The 12,659-nt window shown below is 38.9% G+C and overlaps 2 pseudogenes across 1 annotated transcript; both read left to right on the forward strand.

Moving 5' to 3' along the window:
* Positions 1 to 3,346: 3,346 nt before the first annotated feature.
* On the forward strand, positions 3,347 to 5,728 carry LOC109218923 (annotated as a pseudogene).
* Positions 5,729 to 6,672: 944 nt separating this feature from the next.
* LOC109218924 lies at positions 6,673 to 12,590 on the forward strand (annotated as a pseudogene). Its single transcript, XR_002066839.1, has 8 exons — positions 6,673 to 6,767; positions 8,279 to 8,413; positions 9,768 to 9,873; positions 10,365 to 10,538; positions 11,105 to 11,592; positions 11,668 to 11,754; positions 12,050 to 12,130; positions 12,306 to 12,590. The product of XR_002066839.1 is annotated as an uncharacterized LOC109218924 (transcript).
* The last annotated feature ends 69 nt before the right edge of the window (positions 12,591 to 12,659 follow it).

Below are 12,659 nucleotides of genomic sequence, written 5' to 3' on the forward strand. Positions count from 1 at the left end.
CTTCGACCGTCGCTTTACAGGCCTCCACATCCTCGGGGTCTTTGATGGCGTCCGTTGTCGGGTTGACCTTAGTCCCCGACACTGCTAATTGCTATGCCTCCGCGCTCGCCCCCTTTAGCTGTTGGGTGTGGGCGCAATCTTGGGCTATTTTGTAGCACTCTTGTGCGGTGCGTGGCTCGCCTCGAATACTGAATACTCCCCATGGGGTAGGGAATTTGATCACTTGGTAAAGGCTTGAAGGGACCGCTCGCATGGCGTGTATCCACGGGTGTCCTATGATGACGTTGTACGCCGTTTCTTGGTTCATCACGTGGAAAGTTGTTTCCAGCGTGACTCCTCCTGCTAAGATGGGCAGTGCTATTTCTCCGGACGTCCGTTCCACTGCATTGTTAAAACCGGTTAGTGTTATGCAGCGCGCTATTACCCTATCATCGAGTCCCATTTGTACAAGGACCCTTGGGTGGATAATACAGGCGCCACTTCCATCATCGATCATGATTCTTTTAACATCTGTATCAGCGATACGTAAAGTGATAACTAAAGCATCGTAATGAGGGAAAGACAAACCGTCGGCATCAGACTTATCGAAGGTGATACTATCTTCGAAGTCGTCATACCGTTCATGGGCGATGGTCCGCTTTAGTTTGTGCGTGGTGGTGAACTTGACGTGATTGATCGCCAAGTCGTCGCCGCCTCCGACGATCATGTTTATCGTGCGTGCTGGGGAGGGCGGCTTCGGCGGCCCATGGGGTTGTTCCCGTCCGCGTGCAAAGTTGATTTTCCCTTTGTCACTGAGTAATTCCCTCAGGTATCCCTGGTTCAGCATCCTAACCACCTCTTGCCGTAGGCCTATGCAGTCTTCGGTCTTGTGCCCCCGTTCCTGATGGAACTCACATAGGACGTTTGATTTCCTTGTGGCGGGGTCTGATTTCATCTTTTGCGGCCACTGCACTTTGGTGCCCAGCTTCTCCAGTGCGTACACTATTTCTGAAGGAGACACACAAAAGTTATGGGCGGATAATAAAGGAGGCGTACCTCTTTCGTTTCGGAGTGGGGCGACATGTCGCTGTAGCGCGTCTGTATGCCTTGGTGGCGGATGGGAGGATCTGGTGTATGGCTGATGTCGATCTCTGTTGGAGCGAGGGAGTTGTTCTCGTCGTCTTTCGTTCCATCGATCTCTCCTCGTTTCTGAGTGTATCGCTGTTAGGCGTTAGATCGGCCCATTAAGATCATCCTCGTCCGCTCGTACCTCAGCGCAATAGGCGTTGTGGATTTCCTCCCATGTGGTAGGGGGATATTCATGAGGCGGCTCAGCAACTTCTTGGTTGCCCTTGAACCATCCCTTCTTAGCCCGTTCTGGAAAGCGGCGACTGCCATACCTTCCGATACGTTTGGTAGACTCATCCTTACCCTGTTAAACCTTGCTAGGAAGTCCCTGAGTCCCTCTCCTGTAGTTTGTCTGATGGCGAAGATGTCGTTGACCCCGGCCTCTGCTTTCTTCGCGCCTGCATGGGCTGTGACAAACTTATCCGCCATTTCCTCGAACGTTGATATTGCCTTAGCTGGTAGCTGAGAGTACCATGTTAAAGCCCCTCCTGTCAACGTCTCGCCAAACTTCTTCAGCAGTACCGACGGTACCTGTTCCTTTGATAGGTTGTTGCCCTTCACAGCGGTGACGTAGTGGATCAAATGATCCTCGAGATCAGTGGTTCCGTCATATACCCTCAAGTAGGGTGGCATCTTGAAGGTTTTTGGGGTGGAGTGAGGGGCAGCTTCTTCAGTGTATGGTTGTTCAAAGAACCTTCCCACGTCGCGTTTTAGTAGCAACTTGGGGGCACCGGGGATCTTGTCGACCCTCTCCTGATGTTCCTTCATCTGATCGCAGAGCCCCTTGTTTTCATTTTTCATTTTTTCCATCTTCTTTAGGATGGCTGTTAGCGTGCCATCGTTGGTCTGTGTCTCGACGGGTTCGTTATTTGCTAGTGCAACTTCCGGTTCGCCCACGGCAACAGTGGTATCTACCGTTGGTGTACACCTGATGTTACTTTGTGGTGACCTCTCAACCAAGCCACTCAGAGTGCTTGTTAGCCATCTTTCCAGTAGCTTCTTGACCGCTGAGGGTGTTTCCGTAGCCGCAGATGTGGAAGCTCCCTTTTCGTGCAAGATCGTCAGATCTTCGGATGGGGAAGGTGAGATCTCCGCACCCGATGTGATACTAGGGGTTGCATTCAGGATGCCATCGTCACTGGCCTCGTTGAGAGGGCCAAGGAGATTGGTAGTGACACCCAATATAGCTTTTGATCTTGTGTTATTCTCAGCCATCTTTTGTGTTTGTGTGGTTTAGAGAATGGTAGTTGGTTGTTCTCTAGGTGGATACTATGATTTTGATTCTCGAAATCCCTACAGACGGCGCCAAATTGTTTGGCTCAAAAGTTAACAATATACTTTGTAAGCTAGAAAACAATCAAAAGTAAGAAAAGGGTAAATCGTAATCAAATATAATAAACCTAGAGATGTAAAGATGATGTTATTGTTGTAGATCTAGTATTGCAAAGTGATAATATGAACTCAATAGAATATGTTCGTTTGAGGTAGAGTAGAGAGAGAAAGCCAGAAAATGAGAGAGTTGTATTTTCCCCCTTTACAATGTGAAGGTCTCCTTTATATAATAAGAGACCTTCCTCGAAAGAATTAAAAAGTTACAGAGACAGGTAACGTCTCCCTAGTGAAGACACTGAGTCCTAAACGATGTCGCTTTTGTCCCCACGTCCGAGTCGTACCCGCTACGTTAGTCGGCGTACACTCACTGGGCGTACCCACTGGCGTAGAGATGCTGACGGTCAAATTTGACCCTATACAAGAACCAACAAGGGTTGCGGTGGAGTGGTAAGTACTCCTTCATCCTTAGCCAGAGGTCTCGAGTTCGAGCCCCTGGGTATGGAGTCTCCTTTGTTAGTGAGCGCTTTACCTCTCAATGTGGGACTCTCCGGCACGAATCCGAATTTAGTCGCGCCCCAATATGGGTACCGAACACCGGATGGGAAAAAAAAAAGAAAAAAAAGAGTGGATGAGAGAAGAATACACATAAATGATGGGGTCAAAAGAAACATACATAGATGGGGTACACAGAGAATGGCCATGGGAAGCAAATCTTAAAAGGAAATCAAAAGAAATTGGCCTCTCTTTGCACACTACTCCCCCACCTGCTCAAGATATGGTAAGTGCACATGATTTCACACTAGGAACAAAGGCACCATTGCTTATCTCACCTGTATCTTTTTGTAGGATTTGTGGGTCCCATCCCCCCCCCCCCCCCCCCCATGCCACCATGAAAGAACCCTCCATTTTCCTTCCCAATCCCTATAGTTAGTTAGTTTTCCCTTCTTACTTTCACGCACATATATATGTATGTGTAGCTATTGATTTCTCCCTTCTGTAATTGCTTTCTTATTATAGGTAGTAAAATCCAACTTTCAAGAAATCCTCAAATACTTTTTCTATTTTTATACTCTAATTTACCTGTTTTTCTTTCTCCATTGCTTGTCTTATAATCTTTGGGATGAAATCTGGTCAGATCTTGCTTTGTTTGTTGTGGAATTTGGTAGGACTTATTTCATTACAAAGCCAAACCTCCCCTACTCTTCTTCCTTCCTCATACTCATAACAGAAAGATAGACAAAGAAAAAAACACACCACAACCAATACAATTACAAACAAACCAATCCACCAAGGAATTAAGTAAAAATCCAAACTTTTCTCCTCAAAAGAATTAGGAGCAATGGGAATGGTAGCTGCTGAGCAACAGTTTCATGTCTTAGCTGTAGATGATAGCTTGATTGATAGTACTCATTGAGAGGCTCTTTAGAACCTCTGCTTGCCAAGGTAATCTTTTTAGTTTTCTGGTTTCCTATGTTACTCGGACTCTTCGAAAATATCGCGATGTGTGTGTCAGATCCTCCAAAAGTAGTTATTTTTGGACGATCCGCGCAACATAGTTGGTTTCTATTTCCATTTATTTTTCTGGCCAAAGGGATTCCAAGATAACATTTTTATTGATTTTCTACTGTGTGCATCTGCATTTATTTATAATTATAATGGCAGTTACTACTGTGGATTCTGGAAGTAAAGCTTTAGAATATTTGGGGTTTCAAGTAAATGACCACAATCACCCAAATCCACCTTGTGTTTCTCCACATAACCATCAGGTAATGTTCATTTTCCCACTTCACTTACTTTCTTGTACTGACTTCTTGTATTTTTCCAGAATTATTCCCTTTTTTGTTTCTTGGATTTTCCACTGGTTTTTCCTGAAAGTTTAAAAAAAAGTTAAATCTTTTTTGTTCTCTGGAATTTGCAGGAAGTGGAAATAAATCTTATTATCACAGACTTCTGTATGCCTGGTATGACAGGCTATGATTTGCTCAAGAAAATTAAGGTATGCTTTAAAGTTTCTTCTTTTTTCCTCTCTTGCTGCCATATTACTCTTTCATCTGAATTGTACATCATTTTTCTTTCTTGGTAATATACTTTAGGACATAAATTTTTCCCATTAAATTGTTTGTGGCATTCCCATTAGCCATATGGGTCCTTTTCTCACCTTTCAATTTTGAGATCAGTTGAGAATCTTGTTAGGAAATCTATCCCACCTGTATGTGTACTAGCAAAGTTGAGAAAGGAGTCTTGGCATATCTGGTAAAGTTGCTGCCAGGTGACTAGGAAGTCACGTTCGAGTCGTGAAAATAGCTTCTTGCAGAAATGCAGGATAAGACTCTATACAATAGACCTTGTGGTCCGGTCCCGCACGTACGATTTTTAGGGGGATCTGGTCAAAAAACCGGCCAGCCCTTCCCTAAACCCCGCGCATAGCGGAAGTTTAGTGCACCAGACGCGTTTCCCATCCCACCTGTATGTGTACTGCATAATTAGATGTTGAAAGGACATGTGCCTATGGTTTTATGTCTTTCTTTTTTTGGACCCCTGCTGAAATAACTTTTCCTTTTACTAGATTCTTTTGCCAATCAATTTATCTATTTTTTTGTGATAGGAATCTTCATCATTTAGAAACATTCCAGTAGTCATTATGTCATCTGAGAACGTTCCTTCAAGAATCAATAGGTAAATACTAACAAGCACAATGTTACCTTAATTTTAGTTTCTTGAAGATTATTGGATAAAGAATAAAGGGTTAATAATATTTTCTGACTGATTCATCAGATGCTTAGAAGAAGGAGCAGAAGAATTTTTCTTGAAACCAGTCAGATTATCAGATGTCAATAAGCTTAAACCCCATATGTTGAAAACCAAGTGCAAAAGCTTTCATGAACCTGAGAAAATTGTCACAAAGGAAAATCAAGAATCACCAGAAATTGAAAAAGTTCCATCAGAAGAATCACAGCCACAGCCAAAAACAGAATTGGACACAGAACAAATACAGCAAATTCAAGGCAATAATAATAAGAGGAAGTCCATTGAAGAAGGTCTATCTCCAGAGAGAACAAGGCCGAGATACAGTGGCCTAACTACTGTCTGACCTCATGATCGACGCAAATATAATTTAATTTCCTTTTGTTTTTTTAGTTAGATAACTTTCTCCAATTTTGTTTGCTAACCTAAGAGGTGAATAGATCTTTTTATTGTAGATAGAAATGTGTTCGTTTTTCTTCTTGTAAATTAATGGAGAAGCATTTATTTAATATACAAAAGTGGTGTTTTTGTTAACGCTTAAAAATTTTGTTAAACCTAAGTTTTCCGTTTTGGTAAATCATACTCTATTTTTGTCCGTTTTGGCAAATCGTTTGTTCTTTCTTTTTCAAGTTAGTGGAATTTGATCAATATTTGAAAATTTTTAAATTGAAAACCAACCCTTTTTACTTCCCTAAAATTCAAAGAAAGATTTTATCTCGTTGAAATTCTAATGATTTTAGCAGTTTTTAAGCATTCGAAAGATTGTCAATAAATCTCACATTAATCTCATCTTTATTGTTTGTGATTCAAAATTTAAGGGCATTCTTAACAAATTAAAAATCTTGTGATGGAGCTAGTATCTGTAAATATTACTTAGAAAATAAATAAAAAAACTCTTTTGATATTGTAATATCGTTTATACCTTTGTGTTAAACTAACGCTAACCATAAACTCACTAATTTTGTCACAAATTTATTCAATCAATCTCAAGGAAATAGAGCAAACAAATAAATATACTCATCTTATTCCGTTAAGATGAAAGTAGCTCTATCTTTAATGTATATTATTAGTTGGGCATTGTGACTCTCGATCAAATAACACTATAATTTTGAAATTTCATACAATTAAATTTGTATGAAATCAAGTTGGATAAAGCAAGGAGAGAAACGTCTCTGAAAACAAAAAGTTATAGGATCCTTTGAAGTTTGGAAATAATAAATAAATTAAGTCGCCTTGTTCACTCTCCCATCCTTGCTCGTAGCCATTTTAGAAAAAATGCACCAATAATAGAATTTATTCCCCACTAATTTTGGAAATACTCTCCTTGTTAATCTAACAATCAAAGTAATTTAAATATTCGACACAAACTAACTTTTCACCTTTGGCTAATTTAAAGGTTTAAAATTGCTCAAGAACATATTCAAGGGACTAATTTAAACCTATATCAAACATAATGGGCCATTTTTGTATTTTATCGAGAATCTGGTGTCGGAACAAACTTTGCAAAAGGAAGAAAACGGAATCTGGAGTTCTATTTGGCTCCGTCAGCGAGTTGATTTCCCGGCCAACTGATAACGAGGAAGGTAATTTTGCCCTAGAGTTCCTTCTTTTTCTATCTTCATTTAAGAAAATGGCTCTTTTTATGTTTAACTAATTTTGGTTTAATTATTTTATGCAATCCTTGGGTGATTGCCCTGTAAACATTAAAGGTCAGGTCTTTGTTATGTGAATCTATTTTATGTGATGTGATACTGATCCAACTCTTTATGTTATCTGCATGAATTTTGAGTTATCTCTGTGCTATATATTTATTGCTTGGTAGGCTATAAATTACTAAGTTTTTGTCCTTTTTTCACGTTCATCTGTGGTTAATTTGTAATTTTTGCAAAACCAAAAATCTTAGACTAAATAATTAAGAATGAAGTAAAACTAGAACTTCGAATCACGTTCCATACCTGATACCCCTGTGTCCCAAAGATAAAGATCCTAGCTTGTTATCGGCTGCGGGTTTTGAATACTTATATAGGAGGGAGGACGTTCACTTTATGTGGCAAATGGCGAGTGGAAGGCTATTTTTGCACAATCTCCCGTTGTCTTCCTATAATTGTGAGCTATTTTCTGTTCCGGTTGTGTTGTTCTTGGTTGCTCGGGTTGTATGATGTAAAAGCAACTTGATGTTGATTTCTGTATAGTTTTTGAAGGGCATACTAATCCAAGGAAAACTTGACATGTCTTAATTTGGAAAAACTGATAGTTTGGTAGTTGAACTTTTAAGGTGATTAGTAATGCAAGGAGCTGAGCAAGAGCAATGGACGTTTTTAGTTTTATTTACTAGAAGACAGCTTCTACCTATGCTAAATATTACGGTTAGATTGGTGCCCATTTTCTATATTTGATTGATGGAACAAGATGGTTTTAGGTGTCTTCCTTTTTGTTCTGTTTTAGGCTATGGAGTAGGAAACAGGTAGTTGTGCTCAATACTTTTCATGCAAGTCTTTTTTCTCCTGATTTTTTTTGTTCAAACTACATGCTTTTGCCTCCAGCATCATTCATAGGGAAAGCGGAAGTTCAAAGTAAAGATCGAAGCTTTCACGTGGTGTCTTGTTCTTAAAGCAGTGACTGTAAATGACATGTTTTTCTTTTTCTTTTTGAGCATGAATCTCTTGTTATGCATAAGTAGGCTGAAGAACACTATGGTGAAAATTGTAATTCCTTTTTATGGTCTCCCTGTTGCACTAGGTTCTGGTGAACTGTTCTTTGTATTACTTTATTAAATTGCTAGAAAGAAATTTTTTGCTATTTTAGTTAATAGGCCATGTATTTAGAACAAACTAAAATAGGGAGCTAGTCGATATAAAAGGATACACGGAATATAATGGACAAATGTCAGACTGGTAATACCAAATGCTTCTGGAAGTTCCTTATCGACTCTCTCAACTTTCACAACCTGTATTTTGATGTAGTTGACTAATACTATAGCATTATATGTCCTTCGCAAGAATATTTATTCCTTTAATTAAAATTCTCTTTTTAGGGTGCTTTGTAATTTGTCGCAGGACAAAATAGATTTTAATTTATGTTTTGTTATGTGTAGGCTGATCAAACTCTTCTTCGCCAAGTCTTGTCAACACGGATCGCATCGAGGTTCTACTGAGTGCATTGCACATTGGAAGATTGGAAAATGTCTAGTGGGGAGGTTAAAAAAGTCTCGCGTCAAGATATTCAACTGGTGAGTCTTGAGCTGCATTCATAACATTATATCTAAAGATTGGACGTCAAGATCATTTAATAGGGCCTGAATCAACTGGACAAAATGGAGCATATACATCTATTTGTTAGTGTGTGAAGCTGGTAGTTGATTGACCCGTGTGGAATTTTGTACTTAAAATTCTTTTACGTGACATCCAATTAAGATATCTTAATCCTTCAAAACGTTGTGCCTTACCACTCATATCCACATAATTGTATTTTTCAGTTACGGAGAGTCCAAGTCCAATAAAAAAAATTAGAGAGTCCAAGTGAACAAGGCTTGTTATATAAGCAGAGTCTACAGTGAACAACTGAGGTTGGTACTTGAACTTGTCAACCTAATTGGCTTTAGTCTGAACGCCAAGGAGGTGTCATGTTTGCACATCTAGATTGTGTTGGTCACGCTTGTTGTCATGGGTAATAGGTAATAACCAGAGCATTGCTGGTAGAAATCATTTAGAATGGTACTGTCTAGGTCAATTATGCATCTCCGTCTTAACCTGAATCATCCGCATGTAAGAGCACCGGATGACCATTTTCTAGTTGTTACTGATCACATACAATCAATGAGGTGATATGAAGGGATTATATTTTGACATCCACATAATTGGTGAATTCAGCATTACTATTATAATTCTGGGCCCTTTTTTTTATCAAAGACTTCCATGGATAATTCTGAATAATTTTGAGATGGAGGATGCTGCTCTTCTGTTTTACCAAATTAATAAACCTTAGCTTCATAATGTATGCGTAGTATTGGTGGTCACAGCTGGCAAAGCACTTTCTATCAATCATTATTGCATGACATAAGAAAGATTTTGAAGCAATATGGAAAAGAAAGGCAAGTTTAGTAAACACAATTCACTGATGAATGGGTCTTTTAACTTCTGCATTTGAAGAGATAAACAACTACGTCTATTTACTTGCTAAATCACGTTTTCTAAATTCTTAGGCAAACTTACATAGAGAATTGTACTGCAATCACTTGCAACCCCCACCCACAACTCCCCCAAACAAACCCCCAAAAAAGGAGGACCTATCCAGTGGGGGATCATATATTTCCAGCTTTTAAAGGGTAACAGGCTTCTGAGTGGAGATGTAGAGTTTTACATGCTAGGTCTCAATGTGGTTGATTACATCCAAATCTCTTGTAGGTTTCTCCAGCTCGACATTTAGTGCTTCACAGTTGTTGACCTACAGATATTGTTGCTTTTTGGCTGTTCTTTTTTTTTTTCTCTGTGTTTAACTGGTGATAATTTAACCCTTGGGTTTCTTAAATTGTTTGCATCGTACAAGCTCTTGCCTCTCCTTAAGCTTTGTTTCTCCCCTGTCAGGTGCAAAATCTCATAGAAAGATGCTTACAGCTTTACATGAACCAGAAGGAAGTTACCACTACCCTCTTACATCAGGCAAAGATTGAGCCTGGTTTCACTGAACTTGGTAATTCCTTTCTCCTTTCATCTGGTTTCTTCTTTTGCTAATATGAAGCTTTTGGAGAGTGGACTATTTATTGGTATTTTCAGTTTCTAGAAGAGAAAATACTTTGTAGGTGTCTGGACATTACTTCATTTGCAAATAATGAAATATTATTTTCAAATTGGTGTTTGTTTTACAATTTTGTTCATTATTTCAACTTCAACTTGAAATATAAAATTTGAAATTGAAAAACCAGTTTTGAGTATTTCAAGCGAACTTCTCGTACCTATATTTCATGGAAAAATTAGTAATATGTGGAAAATAAATTTTAATTCAGAGTGCCGGAAATGAATTTACTGAAATTTAGACAATTTAAGGATTCTGCTGAGTCTTTCATTAGTTAATATTTGTAAACAACGTCATTCTCAAAAAAAAAACTGTAAATAACGTTTTTATCTATGTGCTCCATGTCTATCTACATGAAAGAGATGAATGTGATCTTGAACTTTTTCCAGTGTGGCAAAAGCTTGAAGAAGAAAACCAGGAATTTTTCCAGGCATATTATTTGAGGTTGATAGTGAAGGACCAAATACAAAGATTCAATGAATTGCTTCACAGACAGCTTGAAACAATGCAGATATATCGAGCTGGTTCCAATGCCATTTCTAATGGTTCGCAGATTCGACCAAGTAAGATATAACTAGCGGAGATTCTTCTATTGACCTTCCTGGAGATCATTGTTTTGTTTGAATCTCTTTCATTTGTATTGTGAAATTCATAATGGTTTCACTCCTACACCCAACACATTCTTCAACCATTCTTCTTGCTCATGTCTTTAGTTAGTTTTTGCCCTTAAAATTGTCTGAGTATATCTTTGTTAGTAAAACTTTAAAATGGACAGTCATGGGAATGATCTGACCGAGATCATTTTAGTGAAGACAAAATATTGTAGTTATATGATGTGGAATTCCCCGCACAATTATATATATCTTACATGAAACCAAGAGCATCCCATCATCAAAACTGATTGGAATATATTGGATGAACTATGCTTTTCTCTTTTCTTTTTTGATTGTTTACCTTGGTCTCTATTTCCCGTGAGCAATTTTTTCAACTGCTGGTGCGACACTGCTAACACAATATTGTACATGCTTATACACTTGGTGCCTATCTTAATGTTTCAATCTAGCTTTCATCATCTTCTGATGAATCGTTAAATAAGGGAAGTGACGTTATGGTTGTTAAATATTGGTAGTGCCTCAGAACTCAACATGTCAAGTGATAGAACATGCTGGACCCAATGTGAAGCCTGAGAACATGAACCGGACTGCTAATGCCAATTTACCTCATGCATACACTAATGGTGCGTCCTCACTTCAGCCATGTATGCAAGCTGCTGTTGATATGTCTGCTAATGGAAGAGGAATTGATGCATCGGCAAACATGCTATTGGCTCAGAGCTCAAATGTCGGAGTAATGCAAGGACAGAATGGGGGGATGATCAAATCAGAAGTGCTTTATTCAGGCAATCTGCCGTTCCTCTATGGTACAGAGAGCAATATTATTGAAGCTCGTCCAGAAACTGGGGATGCATCTGGTTCATCTTTCAGCAGCGGAGAATCAAACTCTCAAGTGCTGAATGAGTCTGTATTGGATGCTGATTCAACTTCGTTTGGGTTCTTGGGGCATATTCCATGAACTTCAGTTTGTCAGATTTAACAGCAGATTTTTCCAACAGTTCTGGTTTGTGCCTGCCTTATCTTCTGAGTTAATATATCACTGTGCAGAGCTTTATCTTTCTCATATCTGCTCTTACAGATATAATGGAGAGCTACTCTGGATCGGCCTTCCTAGCAACAGATACTGGCAATTTCCTGGATCCTCATGGTAGTGAAGAAAATCAAGGTTGTCTGGCATCTCAATTCTGGTATTCTCTTTTTATGGTTAATTTGGAAAGAAAGTCTCACTACTCAATAGCTCTCTCTGTCTTCTTTCGGCACATATCAATATGAAACAGAACAATGTCATTTCTTTACATACCAAATATAAGGGATTGTTAGAAGAAAGCCCGTATATTGGATTTATAGGTTGGGTGCTTGTTTTAGGTCATAAAGTGCTCACGTGAAGCAGCAAAAGAGATGAACTTTGAAGATGTGTTATGGATACCTACCAATAATGATATCTACTTAAGTTTCTGCAGATATCAAGAGATTGGATGCTATATCAGAAGGCTTGAGTTACGATGATTTTGCCAGCGATTGAGTGAACTTTCATTCAGATGGTACCATCTTGCAACTATATCCTCAATATGTAAACTACCATGTTTAGAAATATAGTTTGCACCTATACTCCAGCTTAATGTCCTAACCTGAGCAACTTTTTTCTTTGTATAGTATTTGTTGGGTTAACTCCTATGATCACATTTTATTTAGTTTGAATGATTTCTATCCTTGCAGGTCCAATTATTCCAGTACAATGTTCTGTAAGTACGATCATGAAAGTGGAAATGCTTCGACCCCTTTTTGAAGGCATTGGTTGGTTTCAGTCAAGGTTATAACTCAATCGATATGGTTGATCATGCATGGGGTATGAGGAGTAGGAAATAATATAATGTAAGAAGTTGTGCAAAATGAGGTTAGTCATAGAAATTAGAAACAAAGGATATTATGATGTATAAGTTGTAAATAGGGCTGTGATTGTGATGTAATGTGTAGTCAAGAATACTTGAACTTTTGTTTTCTTTTCCCTTTTAATTTTATCGTTCTGGTGTGAAAAAAAAAAGGGGGGGGGGGGGGGGTGGGGGGTAAGGG

The sequence above is a fragment of the Nicotiana attenuata genome, unplaced genomic scaffold, assembly GCF_001879085.1.
Source record: "Nicotiana attenuata strain UT unplaced genomic scaffold, NIATTr2, whole genome shotgun sequence".
NCBI classification, from domain to species: domain Eukaryota; kingdom Viridiplantae; phylum Streptophyta; class Magnoliopsida; order Solanales; family Solanaceae; genus Nicotiana; species Nicotiana attenuata.